Here is a 21050-nt window from a genome sequence, read left to right on the forward strand (position 1 = left end):
AAAAGTGCATGAGAGGATTGAGTGGTGTGGAACAGAAAAGGCCGGGCAAGGTTCAGGAGGAGCCAGCTGCACTCAGGTTTGGGAAGAGCCATCTGAGAACACCACAGCATCCAGAGGAGCAATACAGAGACATACAGGGGAAGGAGAATGGGCTGGCCATCCAGAAAGCTGCTGCCTGATGACTCTGAGTCCAGTCAGTGCATCTGGAGGTGAAGTTAACACCACACATGGCACTCATCCTACAGCAGAGTTAGTGGGGTCACCCAGCAATATTTGGGCCCTAACATGGACACTACCATAGAACAGGGACATCAGAGGAATTTGTTTTCTTTCTCTCTGCATTAATTAAGTTATTTTACTTTCCTCTTTTTTTTTTTGAATTTTTTTGGGAGGTGATTAAGTTTTCAATGTTCTTTATTGTCTGTATGCTGTCCTTTTCTCTCTTTTCTCCACAGTCTTTCTTAAGTTTTAAAAATTTACATATGAATGAACATTACTGCTAGCTTTTCTGCTTCACTTTGACATTATTTTGCTTTGTCCTTCCTTCTTTCTCTCCTATCCTCTTGTCCAGCTTCCAAAAGCTTGGGTGATCTTCCTTTCTCATTCAGGCTTGCTAACATTCTATTTATCTTCAGTTATAACTGTGATATGAGCCTTATCGTTCTGAAATCCCCTAACATACAAGATAAAATCACTCTATCGAGGTGAAACTCACTGCATATAAGTTCCTGGTTTATGTTCATTGTTGTTATATAACTACAGATCTTGTTTCTCTAATTACAGATGCCAAATTAGGAGTTTCCACAGTTTGTCAGTTTCTAGAATGTGCAAGATGATACTGTTATTACTATTTCTACTACTTTAGCCAGGAAGCCTTATCTGTTATACTCAGGTGTTCAGCCTTGTGTGACAGCACTGTGATTGTGTAGGGTTGTAACCATTCACATAGCCTAGTACCAAAAAACTGGTTACTCAGTAAAATAGATAGCAACTTCCCATGACTAAGAGAGTGGGAAAGTAGGATTCTGAGATGACACAAAGACCAAGAGCAAGCTACACATAGAAGACATCTCTAAGTAACAGACATTTCTTAGGGAAGCTTCAGTCCCACTGACACAGCTACCTGACATAAGAAAAATACAAGGAACAACACAGAAAACAAATTAAAATTTAAATACTAGAAAATCACAAGCCACAGAAACAAAATGGATCCCCAACCTCCAGCCCACACAAGACAAATGAGGACAATGAGATGGAGGAAATCAGATGTCACCCACTTAAACTTTCTGCAATGATTTTCACAGAACTAAAAGAAAAATACATGTATAACTCTATAGAGAAAAGCAAATCATAAATAATTTAAGGACTTGCTTCACGAATCTAGAGTAGATACAGATTTTTGAAAAATACAGGATCTTAGGAAAATGATGGAAACCATGAATGTTCAACATAGGAAAGAAATGTACTCCATGTAACAGATTCAAGCAGTCATGCAGGAAATGAAAGATTGAATTGAACATTTGTGAAACCTCATGAATGAAAGTGAACAGAAAATATCAGATCTAGAAGACAGCATTGTGGACAGCTATGGCAAAAAGAAAGATCTCTTGAATAACAAGGGACTATAGGAAAAAACCAACAAGAGCTGCAAGATGATGCAAAGAAAAACAATGTAAGATTGAATGGCATCCATGAAAAACAGGAGTCTGCACCAATAGCATAAAAAACCTGTTCACAGAAGTAGTGACAGAAAACTTCTCAAACATGGAAAAAGAATTTCACATACAAATGACTGACACATATAGAACTCTAATTTGTAATGATTAAAATAAATCTACACAGCAGCAGTTGGTCTGGCAATGTGCTCTGTGCAGCTGGGAGGATGAGGCAGGGGGCCACAGGGAGCATAGGGCCTTCCAGCCCTGCTTAGCAACATGGCCACAGCAACCAGTCAGTAGGGAGCAGCATCCTGGGTAGTCACAATCAAAGACCTTTCCCACCATGACTGAGGGTCAACAATGACTACAGCAAATCAGGCCATGCAGCTGACAAGGGAGGTGCAATGTCACTAGAGTGGTAGGTGTGGCCACCACCTGACTGCACAAAGCACCAGGCCAGATAGAGAAGGGACTGGGGCACAGGCTACAGGGTGGCATGGCAACCAAGTGCTCCCAGGACAGCTGATTGTTGTCTCCTTGGAGCCCTAGGCCCCACTTACAGTTCCCTCATTGAAGCCTTCCCTGCTCAGTGGTGACAGAAAGAGGCCCCTACCTGCGTGCTACATCCGGGCCTTTTGCAGCAAGCCCATGGGACTTCAGAAATACTTAGAGGAGAAAGAGTTGGCTCACAGGTCCAAAAGAATCGACTACCACCAGCACTCAGAGAGCCAGCTGCAGCATCCTGAGATCAAGCTGCTCCTGCTGGACACAGGTAACTCAGGCCAGAGCACCATTGTCAGGCAGATGAAGATCTTTCACAGTGGTGGCTTCAACCTGGAGACCTGCAAGAGGATGATCTGATTCTCTAGATAGAAGACCCAAGAACTTCCCTGAGAGCTTCTAGACTTAATAACCAAATTCAATATAGTAGATAAATACAAGGTCAGAGATAAAAAAAATCATTAGCTTTCCTATACATGAACAACAATCTCACTGAGAGAGGACATTTTAAACTAACTTCTTTCAGAATAACATCCAAAAAAATGAAACACCTAGGATTCAAAACAAAGAAAGAAATAAAAAATCTCTATTCTGAAAGCTACAAAAGGCTAAAAAAAAAAAAAAAAAAGAGGTTGAAGACGCTACCAGAAAATGGAAAGGCATCACTTGCTCCTGGGTAGGAAGAATCAACATATTGAAAATGGCCATACTTCCAACCCTGCTATATACATTCAATGCCATCCCAATTGAAATCCCAAGAGGATACTTCACAGACCTTGAGAAAACAATCCAAAACTTCATTTCGAACAAGAAGACACCTGGAATAGCAAAAGCAATTCTAGGCACTAAAGACAAGGTAGGGGGAATCCCAATTCCCAAATTGAAACAATACTGCAAAGCTACGGGGATAAAAATAAAGTGATACTGGTAATGAACCAGACCTGAGGACCAGGGGAACAGATTAGGAGGTGCAGAAGCAACTCCAGACACACTCAGCCTCCTCATCTTTGACAAAGTAGACAAACACCCTCATTGGAGGACAGATAGACTCTTTACTAAATGGTGATGGAAAAACTGGATTTCAACTTGCCACAAAATAAAACTAGATCTGTATCTCTCAGCATGTACTAAAATAAAATAAAAATGGATTAAAGATCTAAATACTAAAACAGAAATTCTAAGTCCCATGGAAGAGAAATTGGGTAGAACTCTTGAAAACACTGATGTAGCAAAAGATTTTATGAACATAACCTCAGTTACCCATGAAGTAGCACAGGGAACAAGTGGGATGTCTTCTTACTAAAAAGCGTCTACACAGCAGGAAAAACAACCCATAGCGTGAAGAGAAAGCCCACAATGTAGGAAAAACCTTTACCAGCTGTTTCTCAGACAAAGACTTACTATCTAGAATACAGAAAGAACTTAAAAAAAAGAGACCTCCCAAATTGAAACACCCAATCCAAAAATGGGCATCTGAAATGAACAGACGTTTCTCAAATAAAGAAGTAGAAATAGGAAATAAACATATGAAAAAGTGTTCAATATCACTGCTTGTTCAATAGATGAAGATGGAAACAACACTGAGTTTCCACCTCACCCCAGAAAGAATGGCTGCTATCATGAAATTAACCAATGACAAATGCTTATGGGGCTGTGAGGAAAGGGGAACCCAGATCCTCTGCTGGTGGAGGTGTAGGCTGGTGCAACCACTGTGGAAATCAGTATGGAGATACCTCAAACTAGTAGCATTGGAGGTCCCATTTGACCCAGGTTGTTTTATGCTGGGTACCTGCCCCACAGAGTTAGAAGAATTATACAACCATGATATATGTGCACCCATATTCATAGCGGCACCATTTGATAGCTAAAACAGGAGCAGCTCAATTGCCCATCAACTCGAGACTGCATAAGGAAAATTTTTTTTAAAAATAAATAAATACAGTAGTATTCAGCCATAAAGAAGGAATAGCTAGAGATATTTATAGCTAAGTGGATGTTCATTGATGCCATATTCTTAAGTGAAATAAATAGTACACATATGTGTAAATAGCTAATAGTTTCTCAAGTGTGAGAAACTGAAAGTATAAATGAGGATTCAAAGGCATAATAAATACTGTGAAATAGAAAGAAAAGGTGCAAAGGGGAAACAAGTGTGGAAGGGGTAGGGGAAAAGAAAGAAGGCAATGGAATTAATATGGTAAAAAGAAAAATGGAAATGAAGTTTTTGTAGATTTGGAGGGGTGCAGGATTGAAGGGAGGGCAGGGAAATGGAGAAAACATAGCAAACAGGATGCATTATGTAAACACAAAATGTTCCATTCATGAATGTCATCCAATTGCACACCTTCAAGGTACCAATCAAATTCATTTTAAAAGCAGATAATGGAACCGGGTTGAGGCTGCCATCCTGGAATGTGTGACCGAGGAGGGAGGACAACTCCAATCCCACTGTGGAGCCTTCACCACAACACTCACAGCCCCGAGCCTCCTCTTCCATGGCCCAGGAAGAAATCCCTCAGCATGGAGAACCACACAGGTGGAGAAACCCATGATGTGGGCTCAAGTGAAGAAGACGATCCAGGAAGGGCAGGAGCTGGTGGCCAGCCAGGGCCTCCTGCACACCCCAGAGAATAAGTTTATTGCAGGAAGGCCATCATCACTGGCACCCTATGCAAAAGCCCTGTGTCCAGGAGGGAATATTAGGCCTGTGTGCCAACCCTCCTTTTGTCATGGCCTCCTAAGTAGGCAGATGTGTACCACGGCCTTATATGGGCCCTGTACTCACAGATACGAATATCACATTGAATTATACATCACACGTCTTACATCTCACTTGTACATCAAGCCCAGGTCCTAACACTGCAGCTACTGCCGGTCTGCTCAGGCACAAATGTGTACTGTGCCCCCGAACACACAATATACACCTTGGGCTGCCACACATGAGCTTGGCCTCCTCCCCTCCTGCCTTAGGCCTCCTTTCAAGGAGACCAGGGGCAAAACAGACCCATGTCAATGTGAGTTTATACATTAGGGCCCCAGAGTAAAATGGGTGGGGAGAGACAATGACTATTCAGCTTGGCACAGAGTCTAATGGTATCAGTATTAACTAATGTGGACAAAATCCCCCTCTTTATTATGAATTATGCATTATGCATTATGTATTATGTCTATGCTTTCCAAAGTTCTGAACAAACTCCTTCCTGTTCCACCTCTTGGGCAGAAAGGGACACGCCTCATGGTTTTATGTTTCCCTCTTCCTGTGGTGAGAACGTGTGTGACTTTGTTATTTTCTAGTATTTGCAGACAGGAAACTGGACCAGTGTTCATTTGGATGCCTGTTAGCGAACCTCTCATTTTCAACTGTCATTCACTTTCTCACTTTCTATATATATTTAGATATTGTTTTTCTGTGATAGCTTCATTAGCTATAACACGTAACTGCCCATCTATAAAGTGTGCACCCAAGTATTAACACACATACACACTTACACAACCACACACCATTGAGGCTGGGTCCTGGCAGGCCCATCCACATATTCTGTGGACTCCTTATGATGCAGTCATCCTTCCTACAGTCTGCTTTGAAGCACGTATATATTAACCCTTCCTTGGAAGGCTGAATGGTCGGTCTACAAAGGACAGTTCTCAGAGTAGAATAAGAGATGGGGAAAGTCCTTCCCTGTGTACCTGTCTGGAGAAAACTCTGGGTGGTCTGTGCTCCTTCCTCCTCTCAGAGCCTTGAGGGATACCTGGGTTCCCACCTGGAGATCCTGGAGAATTTTGGAGAGTAGCGTGTGGTCCCAGGAGCTCTGCCTGACACCCTCCTCCTGTCCTGTCCTCCAGGCATCCGTCATCTCCCGGCACTGTTCCCTCCAGCATGGGACCCAGGACCATCTGTGCTAGGGAAGCAGCTGCCATCTGTGCTTCTCGACTTCCTCTCTCTTCAGATTTCTGGGTGCAAATATAGTTCTATGATGTAGCTAAGGAAACTAGAGATACTTTAGTGTGGATGCTGCTTGTAGGTAAGGTATGGAGCAAGGTGAGATTGTGAAGGTGCCATTGCTTCCAGGAAGTGTAGGAGAGCCTGGTCCAAGGTCACTCATGAGGGACAATGGCCTCTGTCTCAGGACATCACCTTAGCTCTGGCTTCAGGATCCCATGAATGTGCAGAGTCAGATGTGCACTCCTTGTACTTACTAAATACTTATGTCAAAGCTGTCTATGAGGATAAGTGCATCACAAATCCCTGCACAGATTGAATTAGATATTGGAAAACTTGAGTATTTTACCTTCAATTAGATGTTTTATACACTAATACTGATATATACATCAAAATCTATGCATGTCTAGATGTCAGGGAGAGACAAACACGGACAGAAAGAGTCAGGGAGACAAAATATAGAAATTATAGGGAAAATAGTAGCAATGTACTTCCAAAAACCCAAATATACAAATCCCATTGTGGAAGTTCAGACACAAGTCTCACAAGGCCACTTATCCAAAAGACCCTTGAGGCCCCAGACTCAACTCTGAGTTCAGCTGGCTGCCTCTCTGCCCTCCTCCCCTCAGTGCAGGTCTCCACATGGGCCTGGGCAGAGACGGGGACCTGGGTCTCCTGCGGTGGCCCTGCAGAGTCAGCTGTGTGTTCCCACACTCTGTGGAGATGAACAGGAGGACTTCATTTCCTGAACACAAACATTTACTTCTGCATGAGACAACTCCACCTCATGGTGATAAAATTAGTTTTGTTTTGTTTTGTTTTGGTACCTGGGATTGAACTTGGGACCTTGTGCTTGTGAGGCAGGTGGTGGGTCCACTGAGCTAAATCCCTGGCTAAAACTAGTTTATTTATTCTTAGATGACGTTGGTAACAATTTGACATTTGAAAGACACCTGTCTGAACATTTGTAAGTTACTTTAAAATGCTCACTAGTCATGTTTGTACTTCTCACTAAAGCTACATTAATTACAAGAATAAAGGTAATCAGTGATATCTTTAGGAAGTTTAATTTAACAATGAATAGGCCCTTCACACTTCAAGGTTTCCTAAGTCATCTGCAGAGTATGTCCCGCAGGGTTTCCTCAGTTCATACAATTATACATCAGCAGAGACTCATTATTCTTCCCTTATCCTTTGTCTCTCTGATGCCATTGAAGCCTTAGTAACCTGGAGCCCTTGAGTGCCCACTCCTGTCCCCAAAGGTGCCCTGCTTCTGAGTCATCGTGCTCCTTGGCCTCTGAGCTCGTCACTGGGTTCTGTGGGCGGTTTGCACACTGGGCTCATGCAGTGCTTCTGGCAGTAGCGCCAGGTTGGCATGAGCAAGTAGAGATGAACAGTGTGAGCGGAGAGGAGAGACGCCTCTTACAGGCATCTTCATGATTGAAGTCACATCAGCAGATCCCATGTCACCAGTGGATCAGCTCACCTGGGGGCTCGATTTGACACCCATAAGCTGCCACTACCCATTCAGTCTGGGGACAGCAGCCTCATTCCTGCAGGAAGGGCTCAGTTCTCATCATCGGCTCACATCTGCACAGAGAGGGCACTAAGTTTACACAGGAGTTCTTGAGTTTAGTAAGATCCTCTACCCGGATTCCATGTACCTAGAGAACGCCCAGGACAGGCTTCCTTTGCCAGGGCCTGTTAATTATTATTGATCATGATTTCAATATTACCACATTCAGATTGTATAGCACAGTTTGCATAGTTGTGTCCTCCAGTCCCATGTGAAGTCTGACTGCCAATCTATCCATTAACAGAAGGCTGACCTTCAAAGAGATGATTGGTCGATGTTTCCATGCCAACCTTCTCGCATCTAAACCTGAAACAAACACAGCCATTCCTCTCTGCAGCAGCTCCAATTTGTGACTCTGACTGGAAGAAACTGCACTCTCACATCCCAAGGCTGGGAGGCCCTCTGCTCCCAGAGGTTGGAGTCTGTTTAATGGCAAATGCTGTTCTGTGGAGATGGGCCGTAATGACACCCACAGCACACAGCAGGGTGCGCTCAATAATTTTGTAGAAATCACAGGTTTCTCGCCTGTACAAACTCCTTTACCTTCTCAGCATTAAAATAGCAGCGACACAGGAGAGTGAGAGCTGTGCTGTCAGCGAACGGTGTTCAGACGGGCACTGGGGCTCAGGAGCAGAGGAGAGCAGGGCCTAGGAGTGGATGTGTCCACCGGAGAGGAGACCCTGGGCCCAGCCAGGGAGCCTCTGCTGCAGCCCGGTCATGTCATGACGCAGGGCCTGCGCACAATAGGTGCTGAGCTTCCTCGTATAAATCAAAGTTACCTGTACATTTTGAGGATTATACGCCATGATACATGAGCTCAAAGGATTTTGCCCAGTGCGTTCCCTTCATTGCATTTTTTATAAGAAAACAATAAAAATAAAGATGGTTCTGGTCAATGAAAATAAAAAGTCAAATGTCCAATATGAAATATGTTATTGAATGTATCTCAATGTTTCTTTAATCTGTTATTTCAGATTCCTTTAAAGGGGAGGACATGAGGTACAAAAGCCTGATTCCATGAAAGCACAATATTGTAGGATCAGAGACAAAAGATCCTGGAATCCCTGTACCTGGGCTACAGATTGAGATGTTGATCACCTGTAGAAAAAACCCTCCATGCCTTTCTCCACATCTGCTGGGAAACTGACTCCCTACATCAGTGTGTGCCGAGCGCCCCCTGGTGCTCCTGTGTTTCCCTGCAGGGTGGTTTCTGCCTGGGCTCCCATTTGTATCAGATCACTGTGTATCTTGCACAGTAATACACGGCTGTGTCCTCCGCGGTAACAGAGTTCAGCTGCAGAGAGAACTCATTCTTGCCCGTGTCTCTGGAGATGGAGATGCGGCTCTGGAGGGACGGGCTGTAGGCAGTGCTACCACTGTAACTTATGTGCCCCATCCACTCCAGGCTCTTTCCTGGGGGCTGACGGATCCAGCTCCACCAGTAACCACTGGTTGTGATGGAGAATCCAGTGACCTTGCAGGTGAGGGACAGAGTCTCTGAGGGCTTCAACAGGCCAGGCCCCGACTCCTGCAGCTGCACCTGAGACAGGACACCTGTGGAAACACATTCAGTCCTTGTCAGTTACCTGCAGTGACAAACTCCCCATGTGCCCTGTGTCTAAAGTCTGGGATACTCACCTTGGAGAGCTGTCACCAGACACAGGAGAAGACCCAACAGCGTCATCTTCTGGACCACAGCCAACCTTCCCCAGACACCTCAGCCCTCTCTGAGGAAAGAGCACCGAGCTCCACAGCTTGAGAGGGGAATTTGACTGCAGAACAGGTAGATGGATTTGCATATGGAGGAAGTTTCTTCTTATATGAGGGGATGCAGTTCATCGTGCTCCCTGTGCCTGTTAATGCCCCTGGATTTCTCTATGTGCAAAAGAAAGATGCATATGATTCTGAGAGCAGATAGTGCTGGGTGTTTCAGAATAGCACAAGGGACACCAGTAAATCTCAGCTCCTCCCTGCAGGCAGCACAGTGGATACGGAGATGACAGGATTTGAGTGCCCTGCTAAAGGTCCTCAGACAGCATTTGTGTGCTGTGCCATGCAGTGAGATCACCTGAGACAGGCTTTCAGCCTGCACTGGGCCTTAGTAGCTCCCTATAAAAAGAAAGACTCTCTATGCCTAGTTTCCTTAGTGTTTTGGTCATCAATTTATGCTGGATTTCATCAAACCTTTCTCTGCATCTTTGAAATGATAATATGACTTTTTCCTGTGCTTCTACTTATGTAGTGAATTACATTCATCATGTCATGTGTGTCATACTATTCCTGCATCACTGTAACGAATCCGACATTGTCAGGGCTTATGATCTTGTTGATCTTTGTCTGCATTCTGTTTGTAAGTGTCTTGTTGAGGATTGTTTCATGTATATGAATCACAGAGATTGATCTGTCATTCTGGTTTTTTTTTTATTGGACCCTTTTGATAAACAAGAGTATACATCTGTGTGTGTGTGTGTGTGTGTGTGTGTGTGTGTGTGTGGTACCAGGGATCTATCTCAGGTCCTTGTGCTTGCAAGGCAGGCCACCAAACCGCTGACCTAAATCCCCAGCCCTAACATCTTATGGTATATATTGTCACTGTGGTAAGATATCTTTAAATCCTTTGGGAAGATACTTAAGAGAAAAGAATAGAATGTCAATTATTTCTTTTCAGGAATCTCCATACTAATTTCCACTGTACTTAGATCTTCAAAAGAAGTCATCACACTACAGCAATTCATACATAGCAATGTTTGTAGCAGCATAATTTATCATAGATAAGTCCTGGAAGCAACCTGTATACCCATCAACACATTCCTGGATAAAGCAACTATGATATCTCTCTATATATAATGGAATACTACTTGGCTATAAAAAATGACAAATTTGATACTATAGTATGGACTTGGATGCAACTCAGAAATAAAGTTAAGTGAAATAAACCAGGCCCATGAGTTTAAATACCATGTGATGTAGCTCATTTGAGTAAGCAAAGTACAAACACGTCTAACATGCAGCCCAAACCTACTTCTTTAATGCAAAGCACCACCACTGCAATTGAAACTGCTTGCTCAGCTGCTGGGGCTGGCTGGGGTCTTGGCTTTCTGGGGCCACTTGGTGCCCACACCTACAGAAAGGGCTTCATGTGCTCTGTACCACGTGTGCTACAGCTTCTCCACCCACGAAAAGGGCTCAACTGTTGCACCACGTGAAACTGTGAACCTTTCTGGCTTTCAGCTTTGCAGGACACTACACACACCAATTGTTTAGCTGTTCTGGTCTTGGGAATTTAATCCTGTTTATCACCTTTGCCCTCTTCTGTAGCTTCCTCACACTGGTATGGATTAATTTAAAATTTCTGGAACATCTTTAGGGTCAGACCTGAAAATCCTCTGTTCTTTCTCTCAGGAATAACAAAAATAATATTGATTTATTAATACTAATCTCCTTTAGGGCCAAGGATTTCACTCATTGGTTCTGTTGCCTGCTTCACAAGCACAAGGACATGAGTTCAATCCCCAGTACCTAAAAGAAAAAAAAATAGTGATCTCATTTAATTGTTAACCATGTTCCATTGCCAAGAAAAATCCTTTGCATGGTGGGACACATTTACCTTTCTTTACTAGCCCTAAATGTATCTCGGATTTTCAATGAAATACTGAAGGACAGCTTACATATATAAAAACTCACTCTAACATATTCCTCTTTATGAATTTTGGCCATTGCTAGGCTTCAAGTCAGAATTTTTGCAATAGTGAGTTGTCTCTATGGGGACCTATAATCATCCTTTTCAGGACACTGTACACAGTGTTCTACCTGCTCAGAACTCAGGGGACATGGTAGAGGACCTTGTATTCCTTGGTAAAGTACTTGGACCCCTATGGGGTCCGCATGTTTTCTTTTGTGTGCAGATCACAGTGGATCCTTTGGCAAATACACTTGGGCTGAGAAAGCCTCCCTACATGTCCTGGGGAGCCAGGAGGACTGGAGTCCATCCTCTGTGTAAGGAAGCATCTGTCCATACCTTTGAGGGTGACTGGGTGGAATCTCAGGGATGAAACTCCAAGTCTTGTTCTCTTCTGCAGCTCTTCTGGGAGCAGAATCTGGCTGCTCTGTGCAGATGTTCAGAAATGTTGCCATGTCCTGGTCCCTCTCTGCCCCTGACTTACTGCCCTAATGTCCCTTATGGGTGCTCCTGAGAACACGTTTAATTGAATCTCTTCCATATTGATCCATATCCCGTGAAGCTACCTGGACTATGTTCAAAATAATGCTCACTAACAGAAGGTGGGAGATGTGGCTGGAGCAGCTGGTTTGGGAGGAAACCAAAACCCTAAGAAGCTGAGCAGGGCAGGCAGTGGTAGTGAATGGAGGGGGGCGGTGAGGGAGTGGCCAAGCAAAAAATACTGACTGAGGTAGCAGACTCTGCTCAGTGCAGAAAATTTGGCTTATGAGTAAAACTGAGACTGTGATATCATATTAAATCCAGGTAATCATGCAAAAGACATTACCTGCTCTTTAGTTTTTTTATTTATTTTTTTTTCAGCTTTAATTGAGTTTGTTGGTACATTTTAGGGATACAGTACAGTTACATTCATTGTTGGGATCTTGTACCTCTACATGGCAAGTCTTGATTCTCATTTTTTCCCATCACCTCTGCCCTCCCTTCACGCCCTCCTCCCCTCCCCATCTGAACAACACCCATTCATTTCCTAAGTCTGCTGCCAATTAATTTGTTGACAATGTCTGCTGGCTCTACTATTCTTTTTTACAAGGATGAGCATTAAACAGAACACTGTATATGCTTTTTCATCTACAAGACAATATTTTCATAAAATACGTTAGTTCTCTGTACATGTCAATGGACACTTTAATTATCTGTATAAAAAACGAAAATCTTAATCCCCACTGGAGTCAGAAACAGCAAAACAAAATCTAGAGTATGAAACCTCCTTCACCAGCCAATATGTTCATGTGAAAATTCAACAGAAATAGTTGTTTTGAACAATAGAGTCCTTCTGACTCATTTGGTACAGCAGAATGTCAATCAGGTCCTGGACATGAGCAGAGCTCTCCACCGTGGTCCAGCAGGCAGGGGAAAGTTGAGCCTCACAGTAGGTCAGCTACAGGTAGAAGCCAACATTGGGCCCTCCTTCCTCTTCTGAACTTTGCAGTGCCGCCCTCTTCTGGGCTTCCTCATCAAGTCCAGAGTCACCAAGAACAGGATCACCAGCAATGCTGTTCAGTCCGCAGCTGTAACCGTGGATCACACTCCACTCTTGTTTACTGAGTCACACCATGTGTGTTCTGCAGCATTTCTACCGCACAGTTGCTGTTTTAGCAATGTTATTACACCTCAGTAGCACATTGTGGAAAGTGAATTTATCGGATATCCCGAGACCATTGAGGAATAAGTGCTGTAGACAGGAGGCTGACCCAGGCACTATGGACCAGAACTCTGTCTTGAAGGCAGCCTACGACTGCTCAGTTCTAAATCTGATGTTTCTGTGGACTTTGTTTCCAATGGAGTTCCTTTACCTCATCTGTTTCACCTGATAATTTCAACAGATCATGAAACAGCGAGAGATCATCATAAAGTTATTGGAGGTAAACCCACATTTTTCTGCTAATGAATAACGGGAACCAAGGCAATACTACTTATGAATGTAATCAGGTCTATTAATATGACAAATAATATGTTATTATGTTAACACTTAAAATATACTACTGCAGTTATTGAATGATGTCATAGCATGGTAGGGAGAATAAAATAAACTCTATAATTAAAAAATTGTCACATTTATCAAGAAATTTGAGGGCTATGGTACTGCTTTTATGAAAATTTCACTCAGTGATCCATTCATAACTGTCATCTATATTAAGATTTCTCATCTTTTGTTTTATTTCTTAATATAGAAACTTTCATCCCTTAAACACAAGCCAACTGAGGTATAATGCTTATTAGAAACAGATGCAGAGCAGGGTAAGGGGATGGAGCCAGTGTTGGCTTTCTAGGGTAACAGGAAATCATGAGTTGGATCACCTCCGAGGGATGTCAGTGTCTAAGTGAGGACCACACCTCAGCTCCGCTTTCATCAGCCTTACACCCATGGGGGTCAGAATCACCAGTCCTCCCTGTGTGATCATAACACCCCTATTTCACAGAAAACTGTGATCAGTAGTGTGATGTGATGTACTATACAGACATACTTGGCTGAGAGTTTCGCACAATAAATGAAGTAAATAAAAGAAAGGTTACCGAAACAGAATTATGACAAATCTCTTAAAATGAATAATGTAAAATCGCAATATTGTATCTTATATATACATTCACACTAATTAACTGAACTGCACCAAACTGTGCATATATGTGTGTGTGCAGAAGAGACACAAACACAGACAGACACACACAGGCAGAAAAAAAGAGAAATATTCTACATAGTTTACAGAATTCTATTGATTAAAACCATTGTGAAACAGCACAGAGAGCACTAAATGATTCTGCATTCACAAGGACAAATTCAATAGAAAAGTAAGAGTAAAGATAGGAAAAGAGAACTCACTTTTATAAATGGTTTTGCTGTAACTGGATATCTACAAGCAAATGAATGATAGCTGAACCTATGGCATACATTATAAAAAACACATAAGAATGAATGAATCAAAATATGCCAAAATACTGTAACATTTCTAAAAGAAACTGGGAAAATCTCATTTACATTGATTCTTTCCATGAATTTTTTTTTAATTTTATTGAGTTTATTGGTACATTTTAGGGATACAGTACAGTTACATTCATTGTTGGGATCATGTACCTTTACATGGCAAGTCTTGATTCTCATTTTTTCTCCTTACCTTTCCATGAATTTTAAATTTAAACAGTGGAGGCAACAAAATCAGAAACAGAAAATCAGAGTACATATAATATAAACTTTTTTTTGAAAAGGAAATAAGCAACAACATCATAAGGCTACCTGTGAAAGTGAGAGAATATTTACATCTCAGTTATATAATAAAATTTCAACATCTAAAATAAAAGAAAATCTCACACTTTGGCTTCAACGAATGAATAAACAAATGATTCCTTTTGAAAACCGCCAAAAATTTGACAGATGTTTCTCTGCAGAGGCATAGGAATGGGGAACAGCTACATGAGAAGGTTCACAGCATCCATAACCATCAATGAAATACAAATTGAAAATTCATCATTCACACATTTCTGGGGATGGTTGCAATTGTTTGAATTTTATATCAAATTCATATATGTTAACGAGAAAAATCTAGGGAAAAAGAATTTGAAGAAAAAAAATTTATGTCACCCTTTTATGTGTCATTCTAAACATTAAACATTAGGCATAACTTACTAAATATCTGTTCATATCTGCAAAATAAAAATATTACTGCAACAATAATTTGCCTTTATTTAAAAAAAAATACCATGAATGTAATAAAAGACAAGCCACAGACTCAGAAAATAAATGTGACTTCTCCTTAATTTTTAAAGAACATGTAATGAAAATTCCCAAGAACTTTTCACACAGAACCAAATATAAAACTATCAAAATGGAATAAAAATAAAAATGACAACACTTGTCCAGGGCTCATGACAAAATTGAAATGCGTCTTTTACAAAAAATATATTTACACAACCATGACGTACCCATTATTTACAAAATGTAAGAGAAAAACATTGGCCAAAACAAGTCCTGAGGAAGGTAAGAGCAGCAGGACAGGGACCCTGTAGATAAGAGCGCAAATAATTCCTGCATTTTGGGAGCGGCTTATGGAGGTGAAGATAGCAATGGTACAGAAGGATCCCAGGGGCTCACTCCACTAGGCTGAAACCTATGTTCTCATACAGCCCATGAGGAGGCTTCCACCAGTTTCAGCCCCTCCAGCTCTCCCCACAGGGTGAAGATCGCTTATAGCACAGCTAGGAAGTCTGGAGAAGCCTGGATGGAAAAAGGAGGCTTCCCAGTTTCAGCCCCTCCAGCTCTCCCCACAGGGTGAAGATCGCTTATAGCACAGCTAGGAAGTCTGGAGAAGCCTGGATGGAAAAATCAGGACTGAGTCGATGAGGAGCAGGCACTTTGCTACAGAGGAGGACAAACATTTCTTAGAGAGGAGCACAGACCCAGCCCTGCCACCTGGACTCCCCAAGCCGCTCAGCTTTGCAGACTCCTGTTGGAGACTCCATCCCTCGACTTTCTGCACGGAACCTTGTGCTCAGGGTCCATCAGTCCCACACCTTAGAGAACTGGACACTCAGACACCCATGGTGGAGCCGTGTCTTAAAGCATTTGTCCAAACCCACAGAACTCACACCCCAGAAGTGAACTCAGGTGAGAGCCATGATTCTGGGAGTTGATGCATCACAGGTGTTCACTCTGCAGAATACCGAACAACAGGAGGGCCTGGTGCTGGGGATGGGTATGTTATGCTTTCTAGGGCAAGAGGTTCGCAGGAAGTCTCTATATATTATTCTGTATTTTACTGTGAACATAAACCTGAACTACAGCTAAATTTTGCTGAAAAGAAATGACAGAGACATTCCAGGAGAGATTTGTTAGGTCATTTGTTAGAAATTAAACATAGCATTCTCACATGATGAACTTTACTTGCAGCTGATTATACAAAAGATTTTAAATATGTGTCAACACAAATGATTTCTAAATGCTGCTTATGAAAACCTCACATGGAAGACTTCTCTCCTCTGTATCTTGTATGTAGGGTGACTGCTACGTGGATATTTTAAAATAAAACTAGGATGCATACTTGTTTCTATTACACCTATCATCAGTTACATCACTCAGTTTTCTGAGCAAGTCTTCAGCCTCATCCTCACTATTGTGTCAGCCCCAGGGCAGCTGGTCCTCCCTGGGGTGCTAACACACTCAGGATGAGGGTCAGAGCTCTCTGTCTTGCACAGTAATACCTGGCTGTGTCCTCAGACTTCAGATTGTTCAGCTGCATTTAGGCTGTGCTGGAGGAGGGGTCTTCATTGAGGCTGACCCATCCCTGGAACTTGTGAGTGCACTTAGTGTCACAATCACCAAAGTGGTTCCATGACAACCACTCCAACCCCGTCCAGGGCGTGGTCTCACCCAGTTCATGAAGTAGCTGGTGAAAGTGTAGCCAGAGCCTTGCAGCAGATTTTTTTCTGATGCCTGAGGTGTGCTTATCTCAGCCCCAGGATGCAGCAGCTTCCTCTGGGTATGGACACCTGTGGCGAGGAGAAGGCGCCAAAGCAATGACCTGGGACGAGCTCTAGACCCCTCTTCAACCCTGAGAGAGGATTCCCTTACCTGTAGCAGCGGCCATCAGGAAGAGGATGCTGCAGGTCGAGTCCATCATGGAACTTGTGCTCTGAGGGATTCTGCAAAGGATGGTGATGATTGCACCATGTTCTGGGTCACAGCCACATCAACGTTACCTCAGTAGGTCAGGTTTTTGCATAGTCATCAGGCAAGGATCTACTTAGTTCTATTGTCTTCCATATCAAGGAAACAGATAATGATAAAAAGAAAAGGAGAATAAAAATAAGGATTGGTAGTGAACACAGAATATCACTGAAGTATGTTTTTCATCAAAAAAATCTACGACATGTTGACTGTGTGCCCTCAGGATCTGGTTCTGGTCACCACAAAAAGTCATTTTGCCTTCAGAAGGACATTTAAACATGTTTGCTATGTGGACACATTTGTTCTCACTATTTATTACAGCTTGTGTTTAGGGGTCCCCACAAAGCCTCATCTTGATGTGGAGGGGCTTTCTTCTTCAGAGATGGCTGAATCTGGAGTGTGTGGTGATGGGATAAAGGGTGCTGATTACTAAACCACTACATGTGAGTGATTTTCAAGCACTGTCCTAATCTGGTAGTCTGGGATGGGATGGGATAAAGGGGGCAGAAAGATGCTGTTAGTCGGCTTCCTTCACCATAAAATATTGTCCCAGTGCCATTCTCCACTGGAGACAGCCAGTTAGGGACTGAAACCTGTACCAACTGTAAGGCACAGAATTCTTCCCCTTTAACTTTGGCTGTTTAGTATTTGGTCTCAGCATCAAAAGAAAAATAGCTAATGCACTATGGAATCAAATTTAATTCAGGAACATGAAAATTTATAGTTGTGAATGCAATAAAGGGGGCAGAAAGATGCTGTTAGTCGGCTTCCTTCACCATAAAATATTGTCCCAGTGCCATTCTCCACTGGAGACAGCCAGTTAGGGACTGAAACCTGTACCAACTGTAAGGCACAGAATTCTTCCCCTTTAACTTTGGCTGTTTAGTATTTGGTCTCAGCATCAAAAGAAAAATAGCTAATGCACTATGGAATCAAATTTAATTCAGGAACATGAAAATTTATAGTTGTGAATGCAGAATCTCCTGGGGAATATATCACATGAACAGGAAGCTTCAGATCCTGACAGGAAATCACACTGGGCCACCTTCTGCAACTGTCCTGGGCTGACACTGAGCTGTGTGTGACCTGTGCGACCCCTGCTGGTCCTGAGCACCACATCAGGGAGGTTTGCATCTGGGCTCACACTGAGGTCTCCTGAATGTGTCTCTAGCACAGTAGTACATGGCTGTGTCAACTTTCAGGCTGTTCATCTGCAGATGCACTGTGCTTGTGGAGTCATCCCTGGAGATGGTGAATCTGCCTTTCACAGATGTAGCATAGTCTGTTGTATAACTATTAGCCTTCTTTCTACTAACAGCAACCCATTCTGGGCCCTTTCCAGGAGCCTGGCGGACCCAGTGCATGTACTAATTGCTGAAGGTGAATCCCGACGTCACACAGGAGAGTTTCAGGGACCCCCAGGCTGCACCGAGCCTCCTCCAGACTCCACCAGCTGCACCTCACACTGCACATCTGCAAACAGATAAACATCCTGCTCAGGTGAATGTCACACATGACCACTGTTTGTCGCACTCCGGTCCACACACACACACTAAGTATCTCTATTTCTTCATTAATTACCTTTTAAAAGAGCAACCAGGAAAACCCAGCCCAGCACAAGGTCCATGGTGAAAGCTCTGTGCTCAGTCTTGATCACTGAGGGGAAACAGTTGGGCACCACGGGTGGGCTCCTCTGCAGAGCTGAAGGGTCACGGCTGGGCTACTTTTATCAGCAGACAGAAGCCCTATTTGCATGGCCTCTGGCTGTATACCTATTTTTTTCCATCCCATGGAGGCTAAAACATTTGGGGTATTGCCACTCACACCCAGGGTGAGGCTTCTGATTTTAGTAAACACCTTGATGCCAAGAACTATGCTAATTCCAGTCAGTGCACTCATTTAGCACCAGACATCCTTAAGTGCAGCATCACACAGCCTGGATTCAACAGCTCTGAAATATCCCAGATATAGTGCATGATGCAGTGGGGAACATCTACATGCAATTCTGGCAGGTGCACAGCCTGGGGCTCAGGCAACACTATGACGCTATGCTAAAGCATAGACTGGGACTTAGCAGTATCACTTAGGGCTTATTAGAGGGGAAAATTTAGTCATATAAAAATGATTTTATGTATTATATGAATTTACAACTGTAGGAGAAAATCACAGAGTGGTGAGTGCCAGCAACTCAGTTTCTCCAGAACAAAGTGCTAAGTGTCTGGAAAACAGCAGTCTGGAGAGGAACCAAAGTGAGTGGAGGTGACATGATAACCGTGAGACAAGTGACAGAGGAGAAATACTAGGACTTATTCCTGCAGAACACATATCTCAGCACCACAGAATAGAGATAGCACAGTGCACTGGAAGTGGGCAGGCAGCAAAACCAACTCTGCTCCTCCCTGAGAAATGGAACCCTGACCTGGGCCAAGCTGTCTTCCAGAGTCAGTGGATGAGTGAGGTGAAGCTGTGCCCTGGCTCACAGTCATGTGGAGCAGCAATAGGGAGGTGGATTTGCATTTTATGTGAAAGGGCTCGGGGCTCAAACTGGCTGCTGAAGTGCCCCAGATTTGCCTCAGCCCTAACTGCCTGAGTGGAGGGAGGGGAGGATCACCCAGTCACAGTGAAGTGCCCAAGATTGGACAGCATAGTGCGGAAGTTCAGCTGAGGGATAAGCCCTGGAATGCCCCAGACTCCACTCCTGTGGCTGCCAGAAGCATCCTAGCCCTAACTACCAAAGACAGGAAAAGTCCTCCTGCTCTGCAACACTGCAAGCATCCTCCACCAGTGGCATGATGGGGAGTGGGAATTCTACACTTCCCCTACTGTACAACCTGTGGTACAAGTGACCTTGGGTAGTAATGCAGCAAGGACGGCCAGGTCATGGCTCCCCTGCCCTACAAGGAGGGCCTGAGAGGACTGAGTGGGGTGAAACAGAGAAGGCTGTGCAAGGTTCAGAAGGAGCCAACTGCACTCAGGGTTGGGAACAGCCATCTGAGAGCACCACAGCACCTGGGGGAGCAATGCAGAGACACACAGGAAAGGAGAATGGGCTGGTCATCCAGAAGGCAGCTGACTGAAGACTCTGGGCCGAGCCCCTACATCCGGAGGTGAAGTTAACACCACACCCAGCACTAATCCTGCTGCAGACTTAGTGGTGTGGCCCAGAAATATTTGGGCCCTAAGGTGGACACCACAACAGAACTGCGGGCATCAGTGAAAGTTTTTTCTCTTTCTTCACTTATTAAGTTTTTTTCATTTTTCCTTTACTATCAGTTTTTTATTTTGGAGGTTTAAGTTTTCCATATTATTGTTTTATTTCTCTTGTCCATCCTGTTTCTCTATTTACTTTACATCCTCTCTTGATTTCCTTTTTATATTTTTTTGTGAATGAACATTGGTGCTAGTCTTTCTGGTTCACTTTGATATTATTTTCCTTTCTCCTTCATTCATTTTCTCTGTCTTCTTTTCCAGGTTCCAACAGCTTGGGTGATCATCTTTGTCTTTCAGTCTTGCTTCTATTCTATTTCTCTTCAGTTATCACTGTGCTTTTCCCTTATCATTCTTCAATAATGAAATATACACAAGATAAAATTGCTCCATCAAGGTGAAACTCACTGCATACAAGTTCCTGGATTGTGTTCATTTTTGTTATAGAACTGTAGATGTTCTTCCTGTAATTAGAGATGACAAAATAACAGATTCTACATTTTGTCAGTTTCTAGGATATGCAAGATGATATTGCTATTGCCAATTCCACTACTTTATCTGTTATACTCAGGATGCCTTAACTGCTATCCTCAGGTTTTCAGTGCTGTGTTACCACACTGTGATTAACTAGGGTCATAACCATTCACATAGACCAGTACCAAAAGCCTTGGGGTCCTGTTCCAAATAGATAGCAAGTTCTCATCACTAATAGAGTGGGAAAGTAGGATTCTGAGATGACACAAAGACCAAGAGCAAGCTACACATAGAAGACA

The 21050-nt window shown here is 43.2% G+C and overlaps 1 pseudogene; it reads right to left on the reverse strand.

The window, feature by feature from the left end:
* Positions 1-8906: 8906 nt before the first annotated feature.
* Positions 8907-21050, reverse strand: part of LOC104852983 — a 13063-nt pseudogene continuing 919 nt past the window's right edge.

Source organism: Fukomys damarensis, unplaced genomic scaffold, assembly GCF_012274545.1.
Source record: "Fukomys damarensis isolate Sample0158 unplaced genomic scaffold, DMR_v1.0_HiC HiC_scaffold_25, whole genome shotgun sequence".
Taxonomy (NCBI): Eukaryota; Metazoa; Chordata; class Mammalia; order Rodentia; family Bathyergidae; genus Fukomys; species Fukomys damarensis.